Source organism: Aotus nancymaae, unplaced genomic scaffold, assembly GCF_030222135.1.
Source record: "Aotus nancymaae isolate 86718 unplaced genomic scaffold, 86718_ANA_hifiasm-v0.15.2.pri h1tg000043l, whole genome shotgun sequence".
Classification (NCBI taxonomy): Eukaryota; Metazoa; Chordata; class Mammalia; order Primates; family Aotidae; genus Aotus; species Aotus nancymaae.
This window is the reverse complement of record NW_026988457.1, coordinates 9,155,308-9,176,958: the sequence shown is the minus strand read 5'-3', so window position 1 is coordinate 9,176,958 and position 21,651 is coordinate 9,155,308. Positions and strand designations below refer to the sequence as shown.

The following is a 21,651-nucleotide window of genomic DNA, read 5'->3' as shown; positions in this document are numbered from 1 at the left end:
AGCAGTGACAGACACTGAAGGATTCACATTTAAAGAGTACAAGATCGGTGTTTTAAAAATGCCCTCATCAGTATTTCTAATTGAACAAGGATGGACAACAGCTGGGTAAGAAAGACTAGAGGTAGAATTCTCAGCTGGGGATCATGGAATGCAAATATCCTTTTACTGACACAAGGAACAAGTGTTGGCCCCAAACATTAATTACTTTATACCACTATTAGCTGTTCATTCAGTTTTTTTTTGAAGAAAGAAAAAAATGAAGAAGAGGAAGAAAAAGGAAGAGAAAGAGAGAGAGAGAATGGGAGTATTGCTTTCTTGCCCAGGCTAGTAATGGGTATTGAAAACCTCTTTTATACCAATAATTATACTTAATGATGTAGACAGGAAGGAATAAAGGAAGAAAATAACAAAAAAGCAGCCAACAAATATTTCATTTAAACCTATGAAATGCTATGTGATTACTGAGGAGTGATTTACTTCCAATTATGTAGTCACTTTTGGAATAGGTGTGAGGTGGTAATGTATGTTTTGTGTATTTGAAGTGGAGAGTTCTATAAATGTTTATTAGTTTATTTGTTCCGGGTCTGAGTTCAAGTCCTGGATGTCCTTGTTAATTTTCTGTCTCGTTGATTTATAGAATCGTTAGCTCTTCTTGTTACATTGATCCTTTTGCCATTATGTAATGTCCTTCTTTGCCTCTTTTGATCTTTGTTGCTTTAAAGTCTACTTTATCAGAGGCGAGAATTGCATCTCCTGCTTTTTGTTTATTTGTTTATTTTTACTCTCTGTTTGGTTGGTAATTCTTCCTCCTTCTCTTTGTTTTGAGTCTTTGTGTATCGTTGCATGTGAGATGGGTCTGGATGCAACATATAGATGGGTTTTGGCTTTTTATCCAATTAGAATATATATAAGTTTAATACTGGCATTTGATGCTAGCTGGCTGTTTTGCCCATCATTATTTTCCTACCAATGAGTGATTCGTCATAATTTTCATTATGCCTTCAAAATCCCTGAGAGAGGCCAGAAACCCATTGTGCTGATGAAGAAACTGATGTAAAGAGTTTTCTCTTTGGCCTTAGTGTGAGAGCCTGGAATATGTCAGAGAGATTATTGCTTTTGACTTATCAAGTTTCTTGATCCCTCCTTACACCCTTAAGTTTTAATGTTTCTCTTCTAAGTTCAAAAGTGAGGAATACTTGAGATTTGTTTTGTGTATTGCAAGTATATTGCATGATATGTACAAAGTGTTCAAAGTGCATGGTACGGTAAGAAGCTAAAGCCAGGAGCTGTCTCTCTGACTGTTCAGTTTAGAAGAAAGGATATGTGAAATTGGTTATCAATGAAGCACTGATTGTGGGATTCATTTATAGTCTTCAGAAGTCTAGTATATAATATGTGCATTAATAGATTTTTTGTTGTTGTTTAAATCACAGTCATCTGTCTGAAGCATCTTCACTGGATTCTTCTTGTATAAGAAGTTCATAGCTTCCCTCATTCCAGCTGGTGCACTTGACAACACTGTAAAAGCAAACCAGAGATTTTAAAATTGAGATTAAGACAATATCTAAATGAGTAATCTGTTTTCCAACCTTTTTCCCAGTTACATAGCTTTTAATGAATTAGGGCAAATTATCAGGAGGAGTATCCTGGCATTTTAAATCCAGCTGACTCATGCATGGTGCTATGAAAATAATTTTAAAACTACATGATTTTTTTCTCTTCTAGACCCTTAAGATATCCCATCTGTCCCATTGTTAACTCTGTGTAGTCCACATAAAATAGTTATAACCAAAGTCATTACTGAAGTTCCTGTTGAATAGCTATAACTGAAGCTCGGAAGCATGGACATTTGGAGGTAATACAGCATGTAATTCCGATTTTTAAAATATTAAGCAGTATGGGGATAAAAGGAATCTCAGGAGCCCATCTACATTTACCTCATTATTGAAAGGACAATTGCCTTTTATCTATCTGTTATAGAATTTATAAATATATGAAGAATAAAATTAGAATTACCCATTATTCTACCCACCATGTATGCAATTATTTTCTTTAATTTAAATTTTATTTTCCTAATTTTTAAAAAATCTTTTTTTTTCTTTGGCCAGGCATGTTGGCTCACGCCTGTCGTCCCAGCACATTGGGAGGCTGAGGCAGGCAGATCACCTGAGGTCAGGAGTTCCAGACCAGCCTGGTCAACATGGTGAAACCCCATCTCTACTAAAAATAAAAAATTAGCCAGGTGGTGGTGCACGCCTGTAGTCCCAGCTACTCGGGAGGCTGAGGCAGAAGAATGGATTGAACCTGGGAGGTGGAGGTTGCAGTGAGCCAAGATCACACCACTGCACTCCAGCCTGGGCAATAGAGTGAGACTCTGTTGAAAAAAAAAAATCTTTTTTTCGTAAATATGGGGGTCTCGCTATGTTGCCCAGATTAGTCTTGAACTCCTGGCTTCAAGCAATCCTCCTTCCTCAGCCTCCCAAAGTGTTGGGATTACAGGCATGAGCCACCGTGCCTGGCTACAGTTCTTATTAGTTAAGTCATTTTTTATGCTGTACCGTCATTTACTTAAACATTCTCCTACTGTTGGACAGTTTGGTCATTTAAAATTTTTTGTTGTAATTAACGTTTTTATATATCAATTTTTGACATTACTGATTATTTCTTCAGAGTATGTTTCTAAAAGGAATTGGTGGATCGATCACTATGAACTTTAAAGAAAAAGCTTTTGATACATTCATGAATTGCTTTATGATATAGCCGAATAAGCACATTATCAACAATGTATAAGATCAATTGTCTCATCATGTGCTCACCAGCACAGCATGTATTTGTAATGTAATTAATTCAACAGCTAAATAGTCTCTTTTTAAAAAGGTAACTAGTATAAATAACTTTTCATCAAAATTAGAGGAACCACAAACACTGTTGTTCTCTGACACAGATGTAGGTATCAGAATTCACTAGACATTATGTACCAAGCTCCTACTATAAGACATGAGCCAGCCCTTTAAGGAGTTTGTCATCTTGGCAGGATGCTTAACACCTGTGTTTATAGGTACTTTCCTCCCTAACTCAGAGCCTCAGCCCAAAGTGCTTAGGAGAAAGCAGAGAAGGCCTGGCTTCTTGTGCCCCCTTTGCCTTGATTCTCATCACTGTGTTACTCTGGCAGCCACCATGCTATGCTATCAGCCACATGAAATAGAGCTCAGTGGAAACAGATTAATGCATCAAATAAATTTGCTTGGACATTTCAGCAATCACTCATCTAGTCGGCTCACAATTTTTGTTAAATAGGCAGCTGCTAGGCCCCTCTGCCCAGAGCCAAGTGACTGGGACCATCAGTGGGAGGGACGGAGGCTTGAGCTTCCCTGGTCCCCCAGATCGTCTGGCTGCTGCCTTCCCCCATTGCAGCTGCACCCCTTGACCTCATAGAGTCCGCGAGGCGCCAGCCTGACGTGTGCAGGATTCTATGGCCAGCAGGTGCCAGCGCATGATGCTTTGTGACCTTTCTGACGTTCTGAGGCCAACGGTCACGGCCACCAAGCTCTGCACACTTGGCACCGGCCGCAGACTTCAGAAACTTGTGGAAGCTGAATTTCTAAGGAAAGGTCCCGACCGCTACACTGCTGCCATGGGCAGCTATCTGAGCCGGCTCCTGGGCTGGCCCCGGGCCAGGCTGCCGCCCCGAGCCCGGCTGCCGCCCCGAGCCCGGCTGCCGCCCCGAGCCCAGAAACCCCGGGCCCTGCGCTCCAGACCCGTCCTCCGCTCCCAGATCCAGGACCGCTGCAAAGTCGTCTATGCCCACAGGCCGTGCTGGGTCCACACCAGGCCCCTCCCCAGGGTTCCTCCAGGCTGCGACTATGCCAGCATGCCGAGGTACTTTCCCAACAGGCCTTCCTTCCAGAGCTTCGAGCCGGGCTGTTTCGACACTCGCCTGGCTTACGTAAAGTGGTGGCTTTGGTATGCCCAGGACCCGCAGCCCGTCCGCAGCCCGGTGACCGTGAATATCGCCCCGCCGGAGCACAGAGAGGAGCCTCGACAAGCCTCACCTGCCCCGGAGCGCCCAGATCCCTGTGCCAGGGAGACCGTGCTCAAGGCCCTCACCCAGTGCAACAAGAGAAAAAGGAAAGCCACCGAGCCACTCTGGTTTGAGGAACCGGACGCCAAGCGGAGGAAGAAGAGCCCGGAACCCAGGCCTTCTGCCTTCAAGCCCGTCAGGAGACATGGAGAGGTCCGCCGCTTTGTGCCCAGGCCTGGGCCGCGGAGATGCCCCCGCTGCGGGAGATACGGCCGTCCCTTAGTCCGCCGCCCGCTCTACCGCAGGAAGTACACCGTCCAGAGCCCAGTCGCAGCGGCCACCGTGGGAGCTCTAGGAGCAGGTGCAGCAATGTCTCCGTGTCTTGGGCCTTCCTACCCTCAAGGGGCCGCCCCGGGGTGGGGACCATGCAGCTCTGAGCACACCCAGACTGCAGCCCGGCTCAGAGTCAGGGGCCCTTCTCCTGAGCCTCCAGACTCCTTCACCCTACTGACCCCTGTTTCACCCCCACAGGAGCCACTGAGCCCACCAGGGCACTTCCCACCGCTTCAGCTGACTGCTCCGCCAGCCCCAGCCCCGCCTCTCCTTAGCCTGCGGAGCCCCCACTGAAGAGACCTTGTTGCTCTCAAAACCCTTCCCTTGCCCTGCCCACCCACTTCTGCCTTCTCCCTGGAACAGGAGGCAGCGGTATCCTCCATTTTCCCAGTTTATATAGTAAATATTTGTTCTTCTTTCAAATAATAGTGTCTTTATTATTTAAAAAATAATGGAAATCAGTTGCATATCCTTAAGCAGAAAAAGAAAGAAAAATTCAAGCCACACTTCACACTATATACAAAAATTAACTCAAGTGTACCATAGACTTAAATGTAAAACCTACAAATGTATATATTTTAGAAGAAAAGAAAGGAAAAATTTTTGTGACTTTGAGTTATGCAGATATTTTTTAGATAATAGTAAAAACAGAGTCTGTAAAAGAAAAAACTTATGAAATTGACTTTGTGAAAAATAAAAACAATAACCTCTTCAAAATGTACTGTTAGGAGAATGTGAATGAAGCCCTTGGCTGTGGGGTATATTGCATACCATGTAGCTCATGAAAGAATTATAGAAAGAAATGGTAGGGTGGCTGGCAAGATGGCCAAATAGCTATATCTCCAGTCTGCAGCTCCCAGCGAGATCAGCGCAGAAGACAGGTGATTTCTGCATTTTCAACTGAGGTACCCGGCTCACCACATTGGGACTGGTTAGACAGTGGGTGCAGCCCACAGAAGGCAAGCTGAAGGAGGGTGGGGTGTCACCTCACCTGGGAAGCACAAGGGGTTGGGGAACTCCCTCCCATAGCCAAGGGAAGTCTTGAGGGACTGTGCCGTGAGGAACCGTGCATTCCAGCTCAGATGCATGGTACAGCATGGTACTGGTGTGAATATATGCCCATACACTGTTTACAATAGCAAAGACCTGGAACCAACCCAAATGTCCATCAATGATAGACTGGACAAGGAAAATGTGGCACATATACACCATGGAATACTATGAAGCCATAAAAAATGAGGAGTTTGTATCCTTTGTAGGGACATGGATGAATCTGGAAACCATCATTCTCAGCAAACTTACACAAGAACAGAAAATCAAACACCACATGTTCTCACTCATAGGTGGGTGTTGAACAATGAGAACACATGGACACAAGGGAGCATCACACACTGGAGTCTGTTGATGGGGGGCCAGGGGAGGGACAGCTGGGGGTAGGGAGGTTGGGAAGGGATAACATGGAAAGAAATGCCAGCTATAGGTGATGGGTCGATGGAGGCGGCAAATCACCTTGCCATGTATGTATCTATGCAACAATCCTGCATGATATGCATGTGTACCCCAGAACCTAAAGTACAGTTAAAAAAAAATAAAAGACATAAAATAAAAAACAATAAAAAATAAAAGAAAATATGCCCATAGACCAGTGGGACAGAATAGAAAACCCAGAAATAAGTACAAGTACCTACAGCCAACTGATCTTTGACAAAGCAAACAAAAACATAAAGTAGGGAAAGGACACCCTAGCCAACAAATGGGGCTGGGATAATCGGCAAGCGGCATGCAGTAGAGTGAAAGTGGATTTTCATCTCTCACCTTACACAAAAATCAAGGCGAATCAAAGACTTAAATCTAAGACCTGAAACCATAAAAATTATAGAAGATAACATCTGAAAAGCCCTCTTAGACACTGGCTTAGGCAAATGCTTTATGACCAAGAACCCAAAAGCAAATGCAACAAGGATGAATAGATGGGACTTAATTAAACTAAAAAGCTTCTGCCTAGCAAAAGAAATAATCAACAAAGTAAACAGCCCACAGAGTGGGAGAACATTTTCACAATCTATGCATCTGACAAAGGAATAATAACCAGAATCTACAAAGAACTCAAACAAATCAGCAAGAAAAAATAATTCCATCAAAAGTGTGCAAAGAATGTAAAAAGACAGTTATCAAAAGAAGATATGCAAATGGCCAACAAACATATGAAAAAATGCTTATCACTAATTATCAGGGAAATGCAAATCAAAACCATAAGGTGATAACCACCTTACTCTTGCAAGAATGGCCATAATCAAAATATAATAGATGTTAACGTGAATGTGTGAAAAGGGAAAACTTGTATACGCTGGTGGGCGTGTAAACTAGTATACCCATTATGGAAAATAGTGTGGAGATTCCTTAAATAACTCAAAGTAGATCTATTTGATCCAGCAATCCCATTACTGGATATCTGCCCAGAGAAAAAGAAGTCACTGTATGAACAGACACTTACACATGCATGTTTATAGCAGCACAATTCACAATTGCAAGAATATAGAACCAGCCCAAATGCCCATCATTAATAAGTCGATTAAAAAAATGTGATATATTTATATGCCATGTAATACTACTCATCTATAAAAAGAAATGAAATAAGGACATTCGCAACAACCTGGATGTAACTGGAGATTATTATTCTAGGTGAAGTAGCACAAGAATGGAAAACCAATCATCATATGTTCTTACTCATAAGTGGGAGCTAACTATGAGGATGCAAAGGCATAAGAATAATATAGTGGACTTTGAGGACTCATGGGGAAGTGTGGGAGGGGGTCATGGATAAAAAACTACATTGCATACAGTGTACGTTCCTTAGCTAATGGGCTCACCAAAATCTTGAAAATTACAAGAACTTATCCATGTAACCAACCACCACCTGTTCCCATAAACCTACTGAAATATTTTTAAAAAATTCATGTATCCAAAGTACACAATACCCTATAATTTTCTTTTAAAAAATTTTTTAAAATATATATTTTATTTTACTTTAAGTTCCAGGATGCATGTGCAGAATGTACAGGTTTGTTCCATAGGTATACATATGCCATGGTGGTTTGCTGCACCTATCAACCCATCACCTGGGTTTTAAGCCCCACATGCATAAGCTATTTGTCCTGATTCTCTTTTTTCCCTTCCCCTGCATCAGGCCCCAGTGTGTGCTGTTCCCCTCCCTGTGTCCATGTGTTTTCTTCGTTCAGCTCCCACTTATGAGTGAGAACATGCGGTGTTTGGTTTCCTGTTCCTGTTTAGTTTGCTGAGGATGATGGCTTCCAGCTTCATCCATGTTCCTTCAAAGGACATGATCTCATTACATGTTACGGCTACATAGTGTTCCATGGTGTATATGTACCACATTTTCTTTATCCAGTTTAGCATTGATGGACATTTGAGTTGTTTCCATATCTGTTATTGTGAATAGTGCTGCAATAAACATATGTAACAAAATGATTTCTATTCCTTTGGGTATACCAGTAATGGGATTCCTGGGTCAAATGGTATTTCTGGTTCTAGATCCTTGGGGAATTACCATACTGTCTTCTGCAATGGTTGAACTAATTTGCATTTCTACCAATAGTGTGAAATTGTTCCTGTTTCTCCACAGCCTCACCAGCATCTATTGTTTCTTGATGTTTTAATGATTGCCATTCTGGTTGGCATCAGATGGTATCTCACTGTTACTTGGGTTTGCATTTCTCTAATGATCGATGTTGAGCTTTTTTTATATGCTTGTTGACTGCATAAATGTCTTTTTGAGAAATGTCTGATCATGTTCTTTGCCCACTTTTTGTTGGGGTTGTTTTTTTCTTGTAAATTTGTTTAAGTTCTTTGTAAATTCTGAATATTAGACCTTTGTCAGATGGGTAGATTCTAAAAATTTTCCCCCATTTGGTAGGTTGCCTATTGACTCTAATGACAGGATTTCCTATTTAATAAATGGTGCTGGGAAAACTGACTAGCCATATGCAGAAAGCTGAAACTGAACCCCTTCCTTACACCTTATACAAAAATTAACTCACGATGAATGAAAGATTTAAATATAAAACTCCAAACCTTAAAAACCTTAGAAGAAAACCTAGACAATACCATTCATGACATAGGCATGAGCAAAGATTTTATGATGAAATCACCAAAAGCAATTGCAACAAAAGCTAAAATTGACAGTTGGGATCGAAGTAAACTAAAGAACTTCTGCACAGGGAAAGATACCCTATAATTTTCAAAGTAGTTAAAACAAGTTTAAATAAAGTCTAAATCATTTGTTAAAAAAAAGATGAAATGGATAAGGAGAAACAGGTGGCATATGATACTCAAACAGTGAAAAAGAAGAAATAACATGTTCAAGTTGAAACATTTTGATTATGTTGTGGTGTCACTGGCTCTTGTCATTCTCCTGTGACCAGGGCATGTTTCATTTGGTCACCAAAATCCCAAGGAGCTCGGCTGTGTGATTTGGAACAGGAACATGAGTTTCAGTATCAGCATGCCGTCTAAGTGGCCTCAGGACAGTGCTATTGATTATGACCATTCAGAAAAATATAATTCTTGCTTACTTGACAAATGAAGAGCTGCCTCATTGTCTTAATTCGTCTTTGGAAATGATGCAGGCAGTATATCTCCCTTGCGTAGTTCAGTTTGCATCCGAGATCATCTTGGAGCATCTCACAGGAGCTACACTTCAGAGGGAAGTACTACACATAGAGGCAGAGAAGGCAGACCTGAGTATCACACAGCAAAAGCAGAAGCCTCACTTTTTTCTCCACTCTCCAGGTTTCACAGGGGAGAGGGAATGATTTTGATTTTATGTTTTCAGAAATTTTTGCTTAAATATGACTTCTCATTTTGAAAAATATTGATTAGTACTGTCACGTCTAGTCTCTTAGGATAAACTGCTTTACAAATTTAACATGGTCGTTTGGAAATTTTCTTAAATACCAAGAATTCCTATTTTTTTAACCTATAAATTTCAATTTAACCTGAAAAAAGTAATCTTCAGTGCTCAGAAGATGTGCAGTCCCCATAGATCAAAGCAAACTGTCTATATTGACCAAAGTTTTAAATACCAGAGCAGCACTGATACTGCTGTCAGGAACAGGTATCACCCAGGGGGTTTGTGATTATCAGACATTCAGTCACGGATTCTCTTGCATGCTCCCGCTTTTCATTGAGAATTCAAAGTATATAAAGAGAAGAAACTGACTGGATGGTAATTTATAATACAAAGTTGTGAATGTGGCTGTAGTGAAGATTGCTGAGTGAATACAAGATTTTCTGGCCAAGTTAGTATGAACAAGATCATTTAGCATAAAATTAACAGCACAAGCTTTGGGTTTAAAAACTTTGAGTTCAAATCCAAACTCTGTACTTATATAGGCAACCCCCTTAATATCACTCAGCCTTGGCTTTCTCACCTGTGAAATTGGGGTGGTAATCATGCCTACTATCTGGATGGGCGTGAGGTTTTTTAGCCATTTTTAACCATTTTTTTAAACTTACCATTTTGACCATTTTTGTTAGATTGGTGAAAAAGTAATTGTAATTTTTCAAAAAAAATACATTAAACACTGACTCCCCATTTATCCCTCTTCCCAGCTTCTGGCAACTGCCATTCTACTTTCTCATCTCTATGCATTTGCCTACTCTAGGTACCTCCGGTGAGTGGAATGATACCGTATTTGTTCTTTTCTGAGTTGCTTATTTCACTTAGCAGGGTAGCTTCAAGATTCATCCATGTTGTAGCATATGTCAGAATTTCCTTTCTTTTTGAGGCTGAATGATATTTTACTACATGCATATACCACATTTTGTTTATCCATTTATCTGTCAATGGACATTTGGGTCGCTTCCACCTTTTGGCTATTGTTAATAAGGTTGCTATGAATATGAGTCTACAAATATCTATTTGAGACCCTGCTTTCAGTTCTTTGAGTATATACCTAGGACTGGAATTGCTGGATCATACAGTCATTCTGTTTAATTTTTGGAGGAACCGCCATGCTGTTTTGAGTTCATAGTGAGAAATTAGAACAAAACATTTGGAATCTTTCTGAACTTTGCACTCAAGCTTGGCATAGTAATAAAACTGATTTGCCCTCTAGATGCCAGAGCCTCTTCTCCTGTCCAAACTAACTTTACAGGTAAGAGTAATCCCCTTTCTACAAATTAGTGGAGAGGTACTTACAAGTCATGGCTCCTAGTTAGACCATGAAGTACTTGTTTCCATGGACTCATTATATTTTCTGACTGAGTCATTAAACTAGGCCTCATCCACAAATAATGTAACCAAATGATAATAAGATGTACCCATAACCCCTTTTGCCTCATCCTGATAGTTTACCTTTTCTAGAGTAGGACTAAATGTGTCCTGGTCACAGTGAGTGTGGGGTTGCTGCAGGGATTGCATGTTCAGAAAAGGTGCGAGGCAGTAGAAGACACATGGTTTTAGGTGCTGCCAGAAAATTTCTTTCAACATCTAGTATTTCTAGCCCTAAAGCAATGATATGGTTTGGCTGTGTCCCCACCCAAATCTCATCTTGAATTGTGGCCTTCCACACGTGTTGTGGGAGGAACTCAGTGGGAAATAATTGAACCATGGAGGTGGTTTCCCCTATACTGTCCTCATCGTAGTGAATAAGTCTAATGAGATCTGATGGTTTTATAAGGGGTTTCCCCTTTCACTTGGCCATCATTCTTTCTTGCCTACCACCATGTAAGACATGCCTTTCACCTTCTCCTGTGATTGTGAGGCCTCCCCAGCCACATGGAACTGTGAGTACATTAAACCTCTTTTTCTTTATGTATTACCTGGTCTCTGGTATGTTTTTATCAGCAGAGAGAAAATGGACTAATACAAGCAGGGAGAACATTCTTCCAGGGGTGGGTAACCTAAAAAGAGAATGGGATGTTTATATTAAAGGTGTCTCTTTGGGACTTTCCTATCATTTTACATTTTTGGTCCTTTTTTTTTTTTTCCTTCAAGAATTGAAGACCAGCCTGGGTGATATGAGACTCCATCTCACACACAACACACACACACACACACACACACACACACACAAACACAAAATAAAAAATGAAAATTTTTCTACTTGAATTATTTAGTCTAACACTTTATGTCCTCATTTTGCTTTTAGCTAAGAAAATATTACCAGGCATGATATTTATTTATTATTTAAAAAGGAAAGTCTGATATATAAGCATATCAGAGACAGAGCGAAAACTCTGATCTAGCCCCTAAACAGATACAGCTGTCTGTTTGTTGGAGATACAGATACAGCTGACTCTAAGGAAAAAAAAAAATAAATAAGCAATAAGAAAAAGCCGCTTCTCTTAGAACACACGGGGACCTTAGATAATTTACTTTAAGACCCCCACCTCTAAAAGAAATTAACACAAAAGAAGAGAGAGGCCTTCACTGTCTTTCCCCTTTCCACCCTAAATCATCATACCCTGAGGGGACTGGGCTGTGGAAAAAATTTAACTCTGGAGCACCTTCTTCCAAGAGTGAGATAAATTATCAGCAAGCCAGTAGGGTTTGGGCAGTAGCCCCAGAAGCTACCATGACGTGCCAAGGATAGAACAAAGCACCCAGAGGCGTGGCACAAAGCCGTGAAATGTTGCTGAGCTCCTGGGAAGCACTCCCTGGGGGCAACAGGAACACTTAGGAGAACTGTTGCTTTCCCTCGGCTGAAGGGGGCTAGAGTCAGAGTGATCCATGGCATAGGTGTTCAACAAAAGAATCTGTGAAATGTTTCCAGTAAGAAAATCCATGTTTTCCTATCCCATATATAGGAAAATTTTTTCAAATGGTGTATTCGTATCACATATGTTTGCACTAGAATCATGCAAAAATGCTTCGTTTTTGTCAAAGACGCTGTTTATCTAAATAAGAAGTCAGACTTAAGACTTTACTCTTCAGATAATAAATAGCATGCCATACGAGATTTTCTTCATTAAAAGCAAAATGAGGTGATGAAGTGTTGGACTAAATAATTCAAGTAGAAAACTTTTAATCTTTTATTTAGTTACCCATTTCAATTTGAGCTGTACAATCTAAGTTTTCTACTACCCAAGTACTCTGGTCATGGTTGTTTTCAACAAAGCACTAACATCTTTGAATTTTCACTTCTCTAACGTTTCAGAAATAGTTCAAACTACTTAAAAGTGAGAGGCATATTCCTAGGTATCTTATTCTTGTTGTGGCAATTGTGAATGAGAGTTCACACATGATTTGGCTCTCTATTATTGGTGTATAGGAATGCTTGTAATTTTTGCACATTGATTTTGTATCCTGAAACTTCGCTGAAGTTGCTTATCAGCTTAAGGAGATTTTGGGCTGCGATGGTGATGTTTTCTAAATATACAATTATGTCATATGCAAACAAAGACAATTTGACTTCCTCTCTTGAATGCCCTTTATTTCTTTCTCTTGCCTGATTGCCCTGGTCAGAACTTCCAAAGTGAGTGAAGGATATGAACAGACACTTCTCAAAAGACGACATTTATGTGGCCAACAAACATGAAAAAAAGCTCATCATCACAGGTCATTACAGAAATGCAAATCAAAACCACAATGAGATACCATCTCACGCCAGTTAGAATGGTGATCATTAAAAAGTCAGGAAAGAACAGATGCTGGTGAGGATATGGAGAAATAGCAATGCTTTTACACTATTGGTGTGAGTGTAAATTAGTTCAACCATTGTTAAAGACAGTGTGGCAATTCCTCAAGGATCTAGAACCAGAAATACCATTCGACCCAGCAACCCATTACTGGGTATATACCCAAAGGATTATAAATCACTGTACTAAGAAGACACATGCACATGTATGTTTATTGCAACACTGTTCACAATAGCGAAGACTTAGAACCAACACAGGTGCCCATCAATGATAGACTAGATAAAGAGAATGTGGTACACATACACCACAGAATACCATGCAGCCATAAAAAAGGATGAGTTCATGTCCTTTGCAGACACATGGATGAAGCTGGAAATCATCATCTTCATTTTCCCATCCCTCATTCCCTCCTCAACCCACTCCAATCCGGTTTCCATCCCCTTTACTACACCAAAACCACTCTCCCTAAAGTCAGTGAGCTCCATCTCCCATGGGTTTTACTTCTCTGAAGAATTTTTTACTGCTGGCTGGGTGTGGTGGCTCAAGCCTGTAATCCCAGCACTTTGAGAGGCCTAGGTGGGTGGATAGCCTGAGGTCAGGAGTTCGAGACCAGCCTGGCCAACATGGTGAAACACCAACTCTATAAAAATTTTAAAAAAACACAAAAAATTAGCTGGGCGTGGTGGTGGGTGCCAGTAATCCCAGCTACTCAGGAGGCTGAGGCAGGTTTTTAACCTTCCTTGGGGATGGCCTCAGCTGAAGAGAATTATTACCTTGCCAAGATGGCACCTCCTTTTGGAGAAGCCAGCCTGCAATAACTGGTCATGATGGAGGTATAAAGGCCCTGCCCTCCAGCCCGATTCATGATAACACTGAGGGGCCACTGAAGCCCCAAGCTCATCATGGGTTCAGCTGAAGCTTTTGTCCTCTGCCCTACAGTATCTCCTTCTCTCTCTTCCTCAGGGGCAATGCCAAGGGTACTCCCTAATAAATGTCCTGCACCCTAATTTTCCTAAGTCTGCTTCCTGAAGAGCCCAACTTAAGAAATTTTCCCAATGGCAAGTGGAATGCTTTCATCCTAAATAGTCTGAGCCCATTGCTGGAAATGACCAAACAGAGATAGGGCCGTTATTTTGAATGTTACAGAAAAGATGCATATATTGGATGTCTTCTAATGTTCTAATGCTCCTTTCAAATGTAAGATTTTATCGTTTGGTTTTGAATATTGGAAGTCATATAATTAACATATTTTATTTACAGAGTACTTTATAGGTTATACATATTATCTCATTTAAGCCTCCCCAAAACCAAATAAAGTAGGTGAAGTATTAGTCCCATTTTACAGAGGAGAAAACAGAGGCTCAGAACATTATTTGGTTAAAGATTACATATTTATTAAATAAAGGATCTAATGCTTCAACCAAACTCTTCTCGTATTTCACTCTATAACCAAGATTTCTTTCACCATATCAATTATGTGAAAGGACTATGGGTTTTTATAAAAATACTGTATAACCAAAAATGATATTAAACTTTGAATTTGCTTTGCTATTGCCAGTATTTTTTTAATGAATTTTTTTAAAATCATTGAAAATGCAGCTGTATTTCTATTTGCCAGGTCTAAGTAATTCCATCCAAGAATTTTTATGGGATCTTTGAGATTTACAGGATTCCTTTATTATTTCATTTGATTCTACATGACAGTCTGCTTTTCTGCTCAGTTGTATGGAAATGTTCTATGATATACACCTGGCAGTACATATTTCATTGCCTCCATACTGCTAGAACCAAAGCCACAGATCCCTTAGCAAACTTTCGCATGTTAACAAAAACATTACAATAGCAGATGAAGGAAGCTTTGTACAAAATATTTCTGAAATAAAATGTTAACAGGTAGAATCTATTCAAGCAACCACCAAACCAGACAAAGGAAAGACTAGCCCTTCAGGTTGCTGGAACTTGAGATTTTATGGTAGAAAAACTTAAACAAAGGCTAGACAAGTGCTCTGCTATCATCTTCGGAGTTGCATTAGATTATTAGAATAGGTGGAAGACTGAAATGTACTCTGTAGAGAGACAAATGCATCTTCCCCTGGCTCCCAACTATGCCCTTCGACACAATAGTATAATCCGAATTAACCTTACGAGAGCAACATGAATCCAGAAGTCTTCATGGAGGATCCCAGAAGGGAAGAGACTTTGTAGTTATAAAATCCAAGTGTACCTTGTTACCACTTTTCTTCTTCCAGGTAACAATGAGGGTTTAGTGTGCACCAGACCAAGTCAAGGGCTTTGCATATATTATTTCAATGAACCCTAGCTTCAGTTTTGAGTTGCTATTAACATGTCCTTTATGCAAATGAAAAAAATTGAAGCTCACTTTTCCTACAATCACTTGGCTTGTAAGTGACAGAGCTAGTGTTTGGCTTTCTCTAGCATCTGAGCTCTTAACAGCTCCACACTGTCTTTTCTGAGTCCTTCAAAAAGAAAAACATTTAGTCATCTGAACGTTCCACAAAATGTAGTACAAAATTGTAGATTGTGCTATGCAATCTGCAGATTATGTTAAAACTGAGTAAAATCCACCAAGTTTAGCAGCAAGAACTCTAGCTGAACAAAATATATGGGATCTTTACAACTCTACTCTGTATATGGCAACGTAGGCTATAGTGTAGACAGGGGATATTGCCAGGAATCCTACTCTGACCAGTGATCTTGCCCACTCAAGATTTAAGGAGTCAAAGGAAATACCTCTAATTGACACAATTTTGAGTTTTCTTGAAAAGCAAAAGACAATTAGTTATTTTACAGGGCCACAAGTTACAGGAATAATCAAAATGCAGTTTCTAGGATTCTAGAGGCCAAAGAAGAGACAGAAAAACAGAAGTTTCTGTCAGGAGCCAGAGTTATTGGAAATACAACTGACATAGAGAATTTAAAGACTATTACAGAAACACAGGGCATAAAACATTATATCCCATTCAAGGGATCTAAAGTTTCAAATAACGAAGTTGAATGCTCTGTATAACACAAAATATTTTTGTAGGTGACCTAAAAGAACAAAATATGATCATACTACTATGTCCTTCCAGTTCTGCAAACTACCATGGCTCTGTTGAATACTATTGTGCCAAGTAATTGCAGATAAGATTCAGAGAACTGGTTCTCAGTTTCTCCACAAGTCACCGAAAACCATGACATGATTATTACAAATACAGGAAAGAACAATACTCATGCTTATAAAAGAGAAGATGTATGAATAAAAGACCAGGCCAGATTATGAAGACAGTGAAATGACTCTTTATGATAGTTTAATGGTGAGTACACATCGTTATACATTTGCCCAAACCAACAGAATGTACAACAAACACCAAGAGTGAACCCTTATGTAAACTATGGACTTTTGCTGATAATGAGGTATAAATGGTTCATCAGTTGTAATAAACACACCACTCTGGTGCCAAATGTTGATGATGAGGGTGGCTATGCATGGATGGCAGTGGGTAGAAAGAATATGGGAACTCTACTTTCTGCTGAATTTTGTTGTAAACCTAAAACTTCTCAAAAAAAAAAAAGTCTTTAAAAGAAAAAGACTAGCCCAGAGGTCACATGACAGAGGCTGGGACACTCATAGAGGTCCACAGACAGCATCTTGGTCCACAGACAACACAGAAACAGGGGATGAATAAACCAAACTCCACAGATCTACCCTGTTATGTTCCAGTCATTTGTTCCATTATGCCAAAATAATCACAGAATATTTGCAATCCTCTGCTCCTTGTACTCCTCATGTTGTTTGCACAGAGTTCTCTACTTTTAAAAACATATTATAAGTGTGTCTAACTTATTTCATTTACTTATTTTTTAATTAATTTACTTATTTTTGTAGAAATAGGGTCTCACTGTATTGCCCAGACTCAGTGGGTTGGTGCCATCATAGCTCACTACAGTTTCAAACTCAAGCTCAAGCGATCCTCCCACCTCAGCCTCTCAAAGTGCTAGGATTACGGGCAAGAGCCACCACATCTTGCCTTAGGGTGTCTATTTTAAAAGGAAATATTCACAAAGTAATGAGTTAGTAAAATCCATTATTGAACATTTTAGTTGCAAAATTAATAGTTACTGATGTTCACTCTACAAAAATTGTTCTATAATATTTCCTTTTTTGCAGTAAAATTCAGCATAGCAAGCAGTAATTTTAGCACTTATAAAAAGTATTCAAAGCTGTGTGATGGGTACATGAAGAATCATTAAAATTATTATCTACTTCTGTATCTGTTTGAAATTCTCTTTATTATAAAGGTTTTCTTTAAAAAACTCATCAGTAAAATCTGCTTAATGTAACAGCAACTCTACATAACATAACTTGATTGCTTTGCTATCAAACTGTGTTATTATAGTCATAGAAAAATATTCTGTATTCTATAGCACCATCATCTGAAAACATAGCATAGTATTTAAGGATTGGAGTTCAGAAATCAGACTGCCAAGTTGCATTCCAGATACTTTACTTCTTAGCTGTTATAACCTTGGAAAAGTTATTTTGCTTAAGCTCCAATTTCCCCACCCAGAAAGCGAATAACATCACCATAAAGCCATTATGAGAAACAAATGGCATAAAATGTGTGTAAAGTCACAGCACAATGTCTGGCTCATAATAGGTGTTCAATAAATATAAGCTACTATTAATATTGCAAGGTTCTCATAGATATTATTCCTCTAAAATTAAAAGAAGCAGTGAAGTCAATAAAGAGTTCTAATCTACAGATGGGGAACAAGTTCAGAGAGTCACAATCCAGAAATTAAAAAATATTTCCCCATTCTAGTGTATTCCTAAATTGTTACTAATTATTGTGAGGGAATATATATATACACATATACACATAATTCATATATTCCTTCATATTAGAATACATTTATTAGAATATATCCTAATAAGTTAGAATATATTTATTAAATTAGAATTTAGAATTTATGAAGAATTTACAAAAATAAAAGAAATTGCAAAATCCTAGCATAGTCTTTTAACACTAAATAATCCAAAGAAAGTTTGCCATTGACTTAATCAATCAGTTATCAAGTTCGCTTTGGCTTTTCTTATCATGTCTTCTGCTGGCACCTCCTCTGTGGCCTGTCTCACATTTATCCAGAGATATGTGGGTTATCTGGATTCTCTCATAGTCTCCCCTGCATGGATACGTGGAGAACTTTAGCAAGGCCCTCCATGGCTATCTCATTTCCTAGATCTCCCTGTTAAATTTCAGGCTTGTCTACCAGTCCATTGTTTGCCGCGACCAGGACTATAACTTCACACTATCTGAACAGCTAGTCTTTTCCTTTCATTTGCCACAAAGGTTGCTATTTCTACTGACAATACCACTGGATGTAAGGTTTTCCACACTGTGCTCTAAATCAAATGACCCCCTTTGGCAGGGAAGCTGCTGGTTTTCATGTTCAGCAGTGCCTCATAAACTTGTTAACAGATCCATCTTGGGAGTGGGGTACAGGGGACAGGGATGGGAGAAGTCCCAGAAAACAATGCCTTAGACTCCCACTGCTCCTATTAACCTACATTCAGCATTTTTTCTGTGAATAATTGCTTCTCAATTTGTTGTATGCCTTTGGTGAATTTCAAGAGCCCTGAAATGGTTGTTTTTGACGATATTGTCAAGTTTTATTATTGTATAATATTTTTTCAGAAAAAAATGAAAACATACAATGTTTTATCATGAAGGTAAATAGTAAGACATGTTCTAAATCGTCTAACTGGTAGCCATTATTATTAGTGTTTTGTTTTGTAGACAATTATGTGTCAAATAAAATGTTCATCCAATCTCAATGCAATATTGGCCCTTGTCTATACAGTGTTTTTATGAGGAGTTACATTATCTAATGTTTAAATTATTCAAGTTCCTTAAAATGTAAGGATTCTAAAAGTTGGTACTAAACAATAATTCATTATTTAGAAACTCCTATATCTCAAAAACATGTCTTTTCTAACAGACCATTAGTACTATTGTTTTTAAAAAAGCAGGATTCTAGACACGTGTTATTAGGAAGAGTGTATGATGATTGGATAAAATCAAATATCTCTGTGAACATAATTATAAGGAACCAGATTGAGACTTGAAAAATAAATATATTTGACTGCAGAATCCAGAGTTATAAAAACTATTTGTACTCTGCTGGAGATGCTCTCTTTAGACAAAATTATCAAAAAGGAACTTCACCGGGATTAAGTGCAAGCCTGTGTGTGCACGTTCAGGGTGCACTAAACTGTAGTTCAGCCAATCCTTTTATTTTCCAATCCATTGTTCACCCTGATCACAGTCCAACTAATCACAAGATCAACCCATAAAATAATTAAAGCAACCTAAATTAATGGATCATCTATACTCAATCCCATTCATTTTGAACATCTGACATAATTACAACTTACAGCTTTCTCTTTGTATTAGAGTAGATAGCTGTTAGAACTTAAGCACAATTAGCTGAGAGGAACTGGAAGATGCAATAAGTGTGATATTATGTTATGAACTGCTTCCATGTAATTTTCTGATTTTTGAATGAAGTAACATAATTTAAATGAATGTGATCACATAATGATCTGCCAACAATTTGGATGGTCTTAATAAAGTGACAACCTGCAAGAAAAAGCAAAAGAGGTTCTACAACTCCTCACTGCTTTGGAAGGAAGTCTAGAAAGCTACCAAAATTGCAATAACTTCACGGGAACCAAAAAAAAAAAAAAAAGTAATGATTTTTCAGGCTGAAATTGCACCCTACATTCTCAATATAGCAAAATTGGTATTTAAAAGTGTTTTCTTTTTTTTCAAATAAACATATTGCAAGTTTCAAAATGAGTGAACAGAAAGATGCAGAGCAATGGAGAAAATATTGTTTCATGAAGAAAATCCAGCACATTACAATGACGCCCTCTGCTGTGATTTTTGATACTACACCAAATAGCATCATTTCCAATAGTGTCTCATTGTCTTTGCAGTGCCAATATTTCCAGAAAGCTTTGAGGAAAAAATGACTTCAATCCTTCTATAAAGTTAGTCACCTCCAGGATCTTTTAAAAATTGAAGTGACTGATTTTGGGTAATGTTATTCTGAACATAGTGTTTGAGCCACATAAACCTCAGTAAATCCCTTAGTGATAGCATTATTTATTTAAGAACATATTTTCATTTATCTTATATTCTATTTAATAGTTCCAAAAGGAGATGGTATTCATGCCAATGGTTTCCTTAACAACAATTGCCCACTCAAGTCTATAGCCAAAAAAAATTTGTTTTTACTTAGAAATTTTGTGTCTCAAAAGACCATTCTACTAAAGTGTCTCCATTTCCTAGGAAAAGGTATCAAGAAGCCCAGAAAATTAACCCCAAAACTCATATGAGACTAAAACCAATGCCATTTGAATATCATTTCTTAATTGCCAAAAGTCGATGTGGGTTTATAGGGAAGTGAATAAAGCCTATTTTGCAGGATACCTTCTAAGTGTTAGGAGCAGACAGGAGTATTTCAGGTAGAAAAGAGAAGTCAGATTGCAATGTGGAAACACTTCTATGTAAGCATTTCTGGTCAATTGCATCAAGATAGCTTAGGGGATAGAAAAGAGACTTGAACCTCTAACACCAAGTAAATTGTAATGATTTATTTTCCTAAGTTAAATCTTTCATGCCTGTTTCATTTTTTTGTCCTTTCTCTTAAAGAGGGCCACAAAAAAAAAAAAAAATGTATGAAGTTCAGGACCGACAAAATCTGAATAGGCTGTTAGACAGTACAATACTACCCAGTACAATCCTGCCCAGAATATGTTATTTTACTTTTACTGGGGTCATCTTATATTAATAGAAATTATTTTAGTGGCAATTTTGAAACCAAGGCTAAATCATAGCTTTAAAATGCATTGGCAAAATACTTTATATAATTAAGGGAACGAAAGAGAACTAATACCTACCCAACAGTGAAGTCACCCAGCATTCAGCAGTCTCTGGCTGTTGATATCTATGTAGGGGTTAAAAGTACTGGTTTTGGAGTCAGGCAATCCTGGATTTCCATTCTAAATCCATCATTCCACATCTGTGCCACCTTTGATGAGTCACTCAAGCCCTGCAAATAGGAGGCATTCAATAACTATTTGTTGAACAAATGAATAAATAATGCATCAACCCCAGACACTGTCCAGAAAACTTTATCAAATATAGTAGTTCAATTTCCTTACATTTTAAAAACTATTTCTTGCATATCTCTTAGGGAAAAATTTTTAACAAAAGGGTAGAAGGGGATGCAAGAGTTTAAGCAAAGTGTTGTTTGGGTTTAAAGAGTACTTATATTTGGTTGAAGAGATTAGAAAAGGTTTCATGGAGCAAACAACATTTAAGGAAGAGCCATGAAAGATTATTAGAATTAGATCTGGGCGATGGGGAAGATAAAGCAGGCTGGAAGCATTTCAGGCTGAGGAAACAACACCATAAGCCAAGACCCAAAGATGAAAAAATGCAGGGAGTATGCGTTCAGGAAACAGTCAGCAGCCCCACTGGCTTGTGGTAAGAGAATTCATGGGAGACTGGACTGGAAGCTATTCAGGGTCACATCACCACTTCAGTTACTGATTCTCCCCATTT

At 38.7% G+C, this 21,651-nt stretch overlaps 1 long non-coding RNA gene across 1 annotated transcript in view; it reads right to left on the bottom strand.

The window, feature by feature from the left end:
* Positions 1–331: 331 nt before the first annotated feature.
* Positions 332–21,651, bottom strand: part of LOC135268786 (uncharacterized) — a 61,479-nt gene continuing 40,159 nt past the window's right edge. Inside the window, exons 2-5 of the long non-coding RNA XR_010337138.1 lie at positions 20,985–21,136; positions 11,198–11,278; positions 8,947–9,084; positions 332–1,518 (exon numbers count right to left, since the gene is read on the bottom strand). This is a non-coding gene — a long non-coding RNA (uncharacterized LOC135268786). The remainder of the gene's footprint in view (positions 1,519–8,946; positions 9,085–11,197; positions 11,279–20,984; positions 21,137–21,651) is intronic.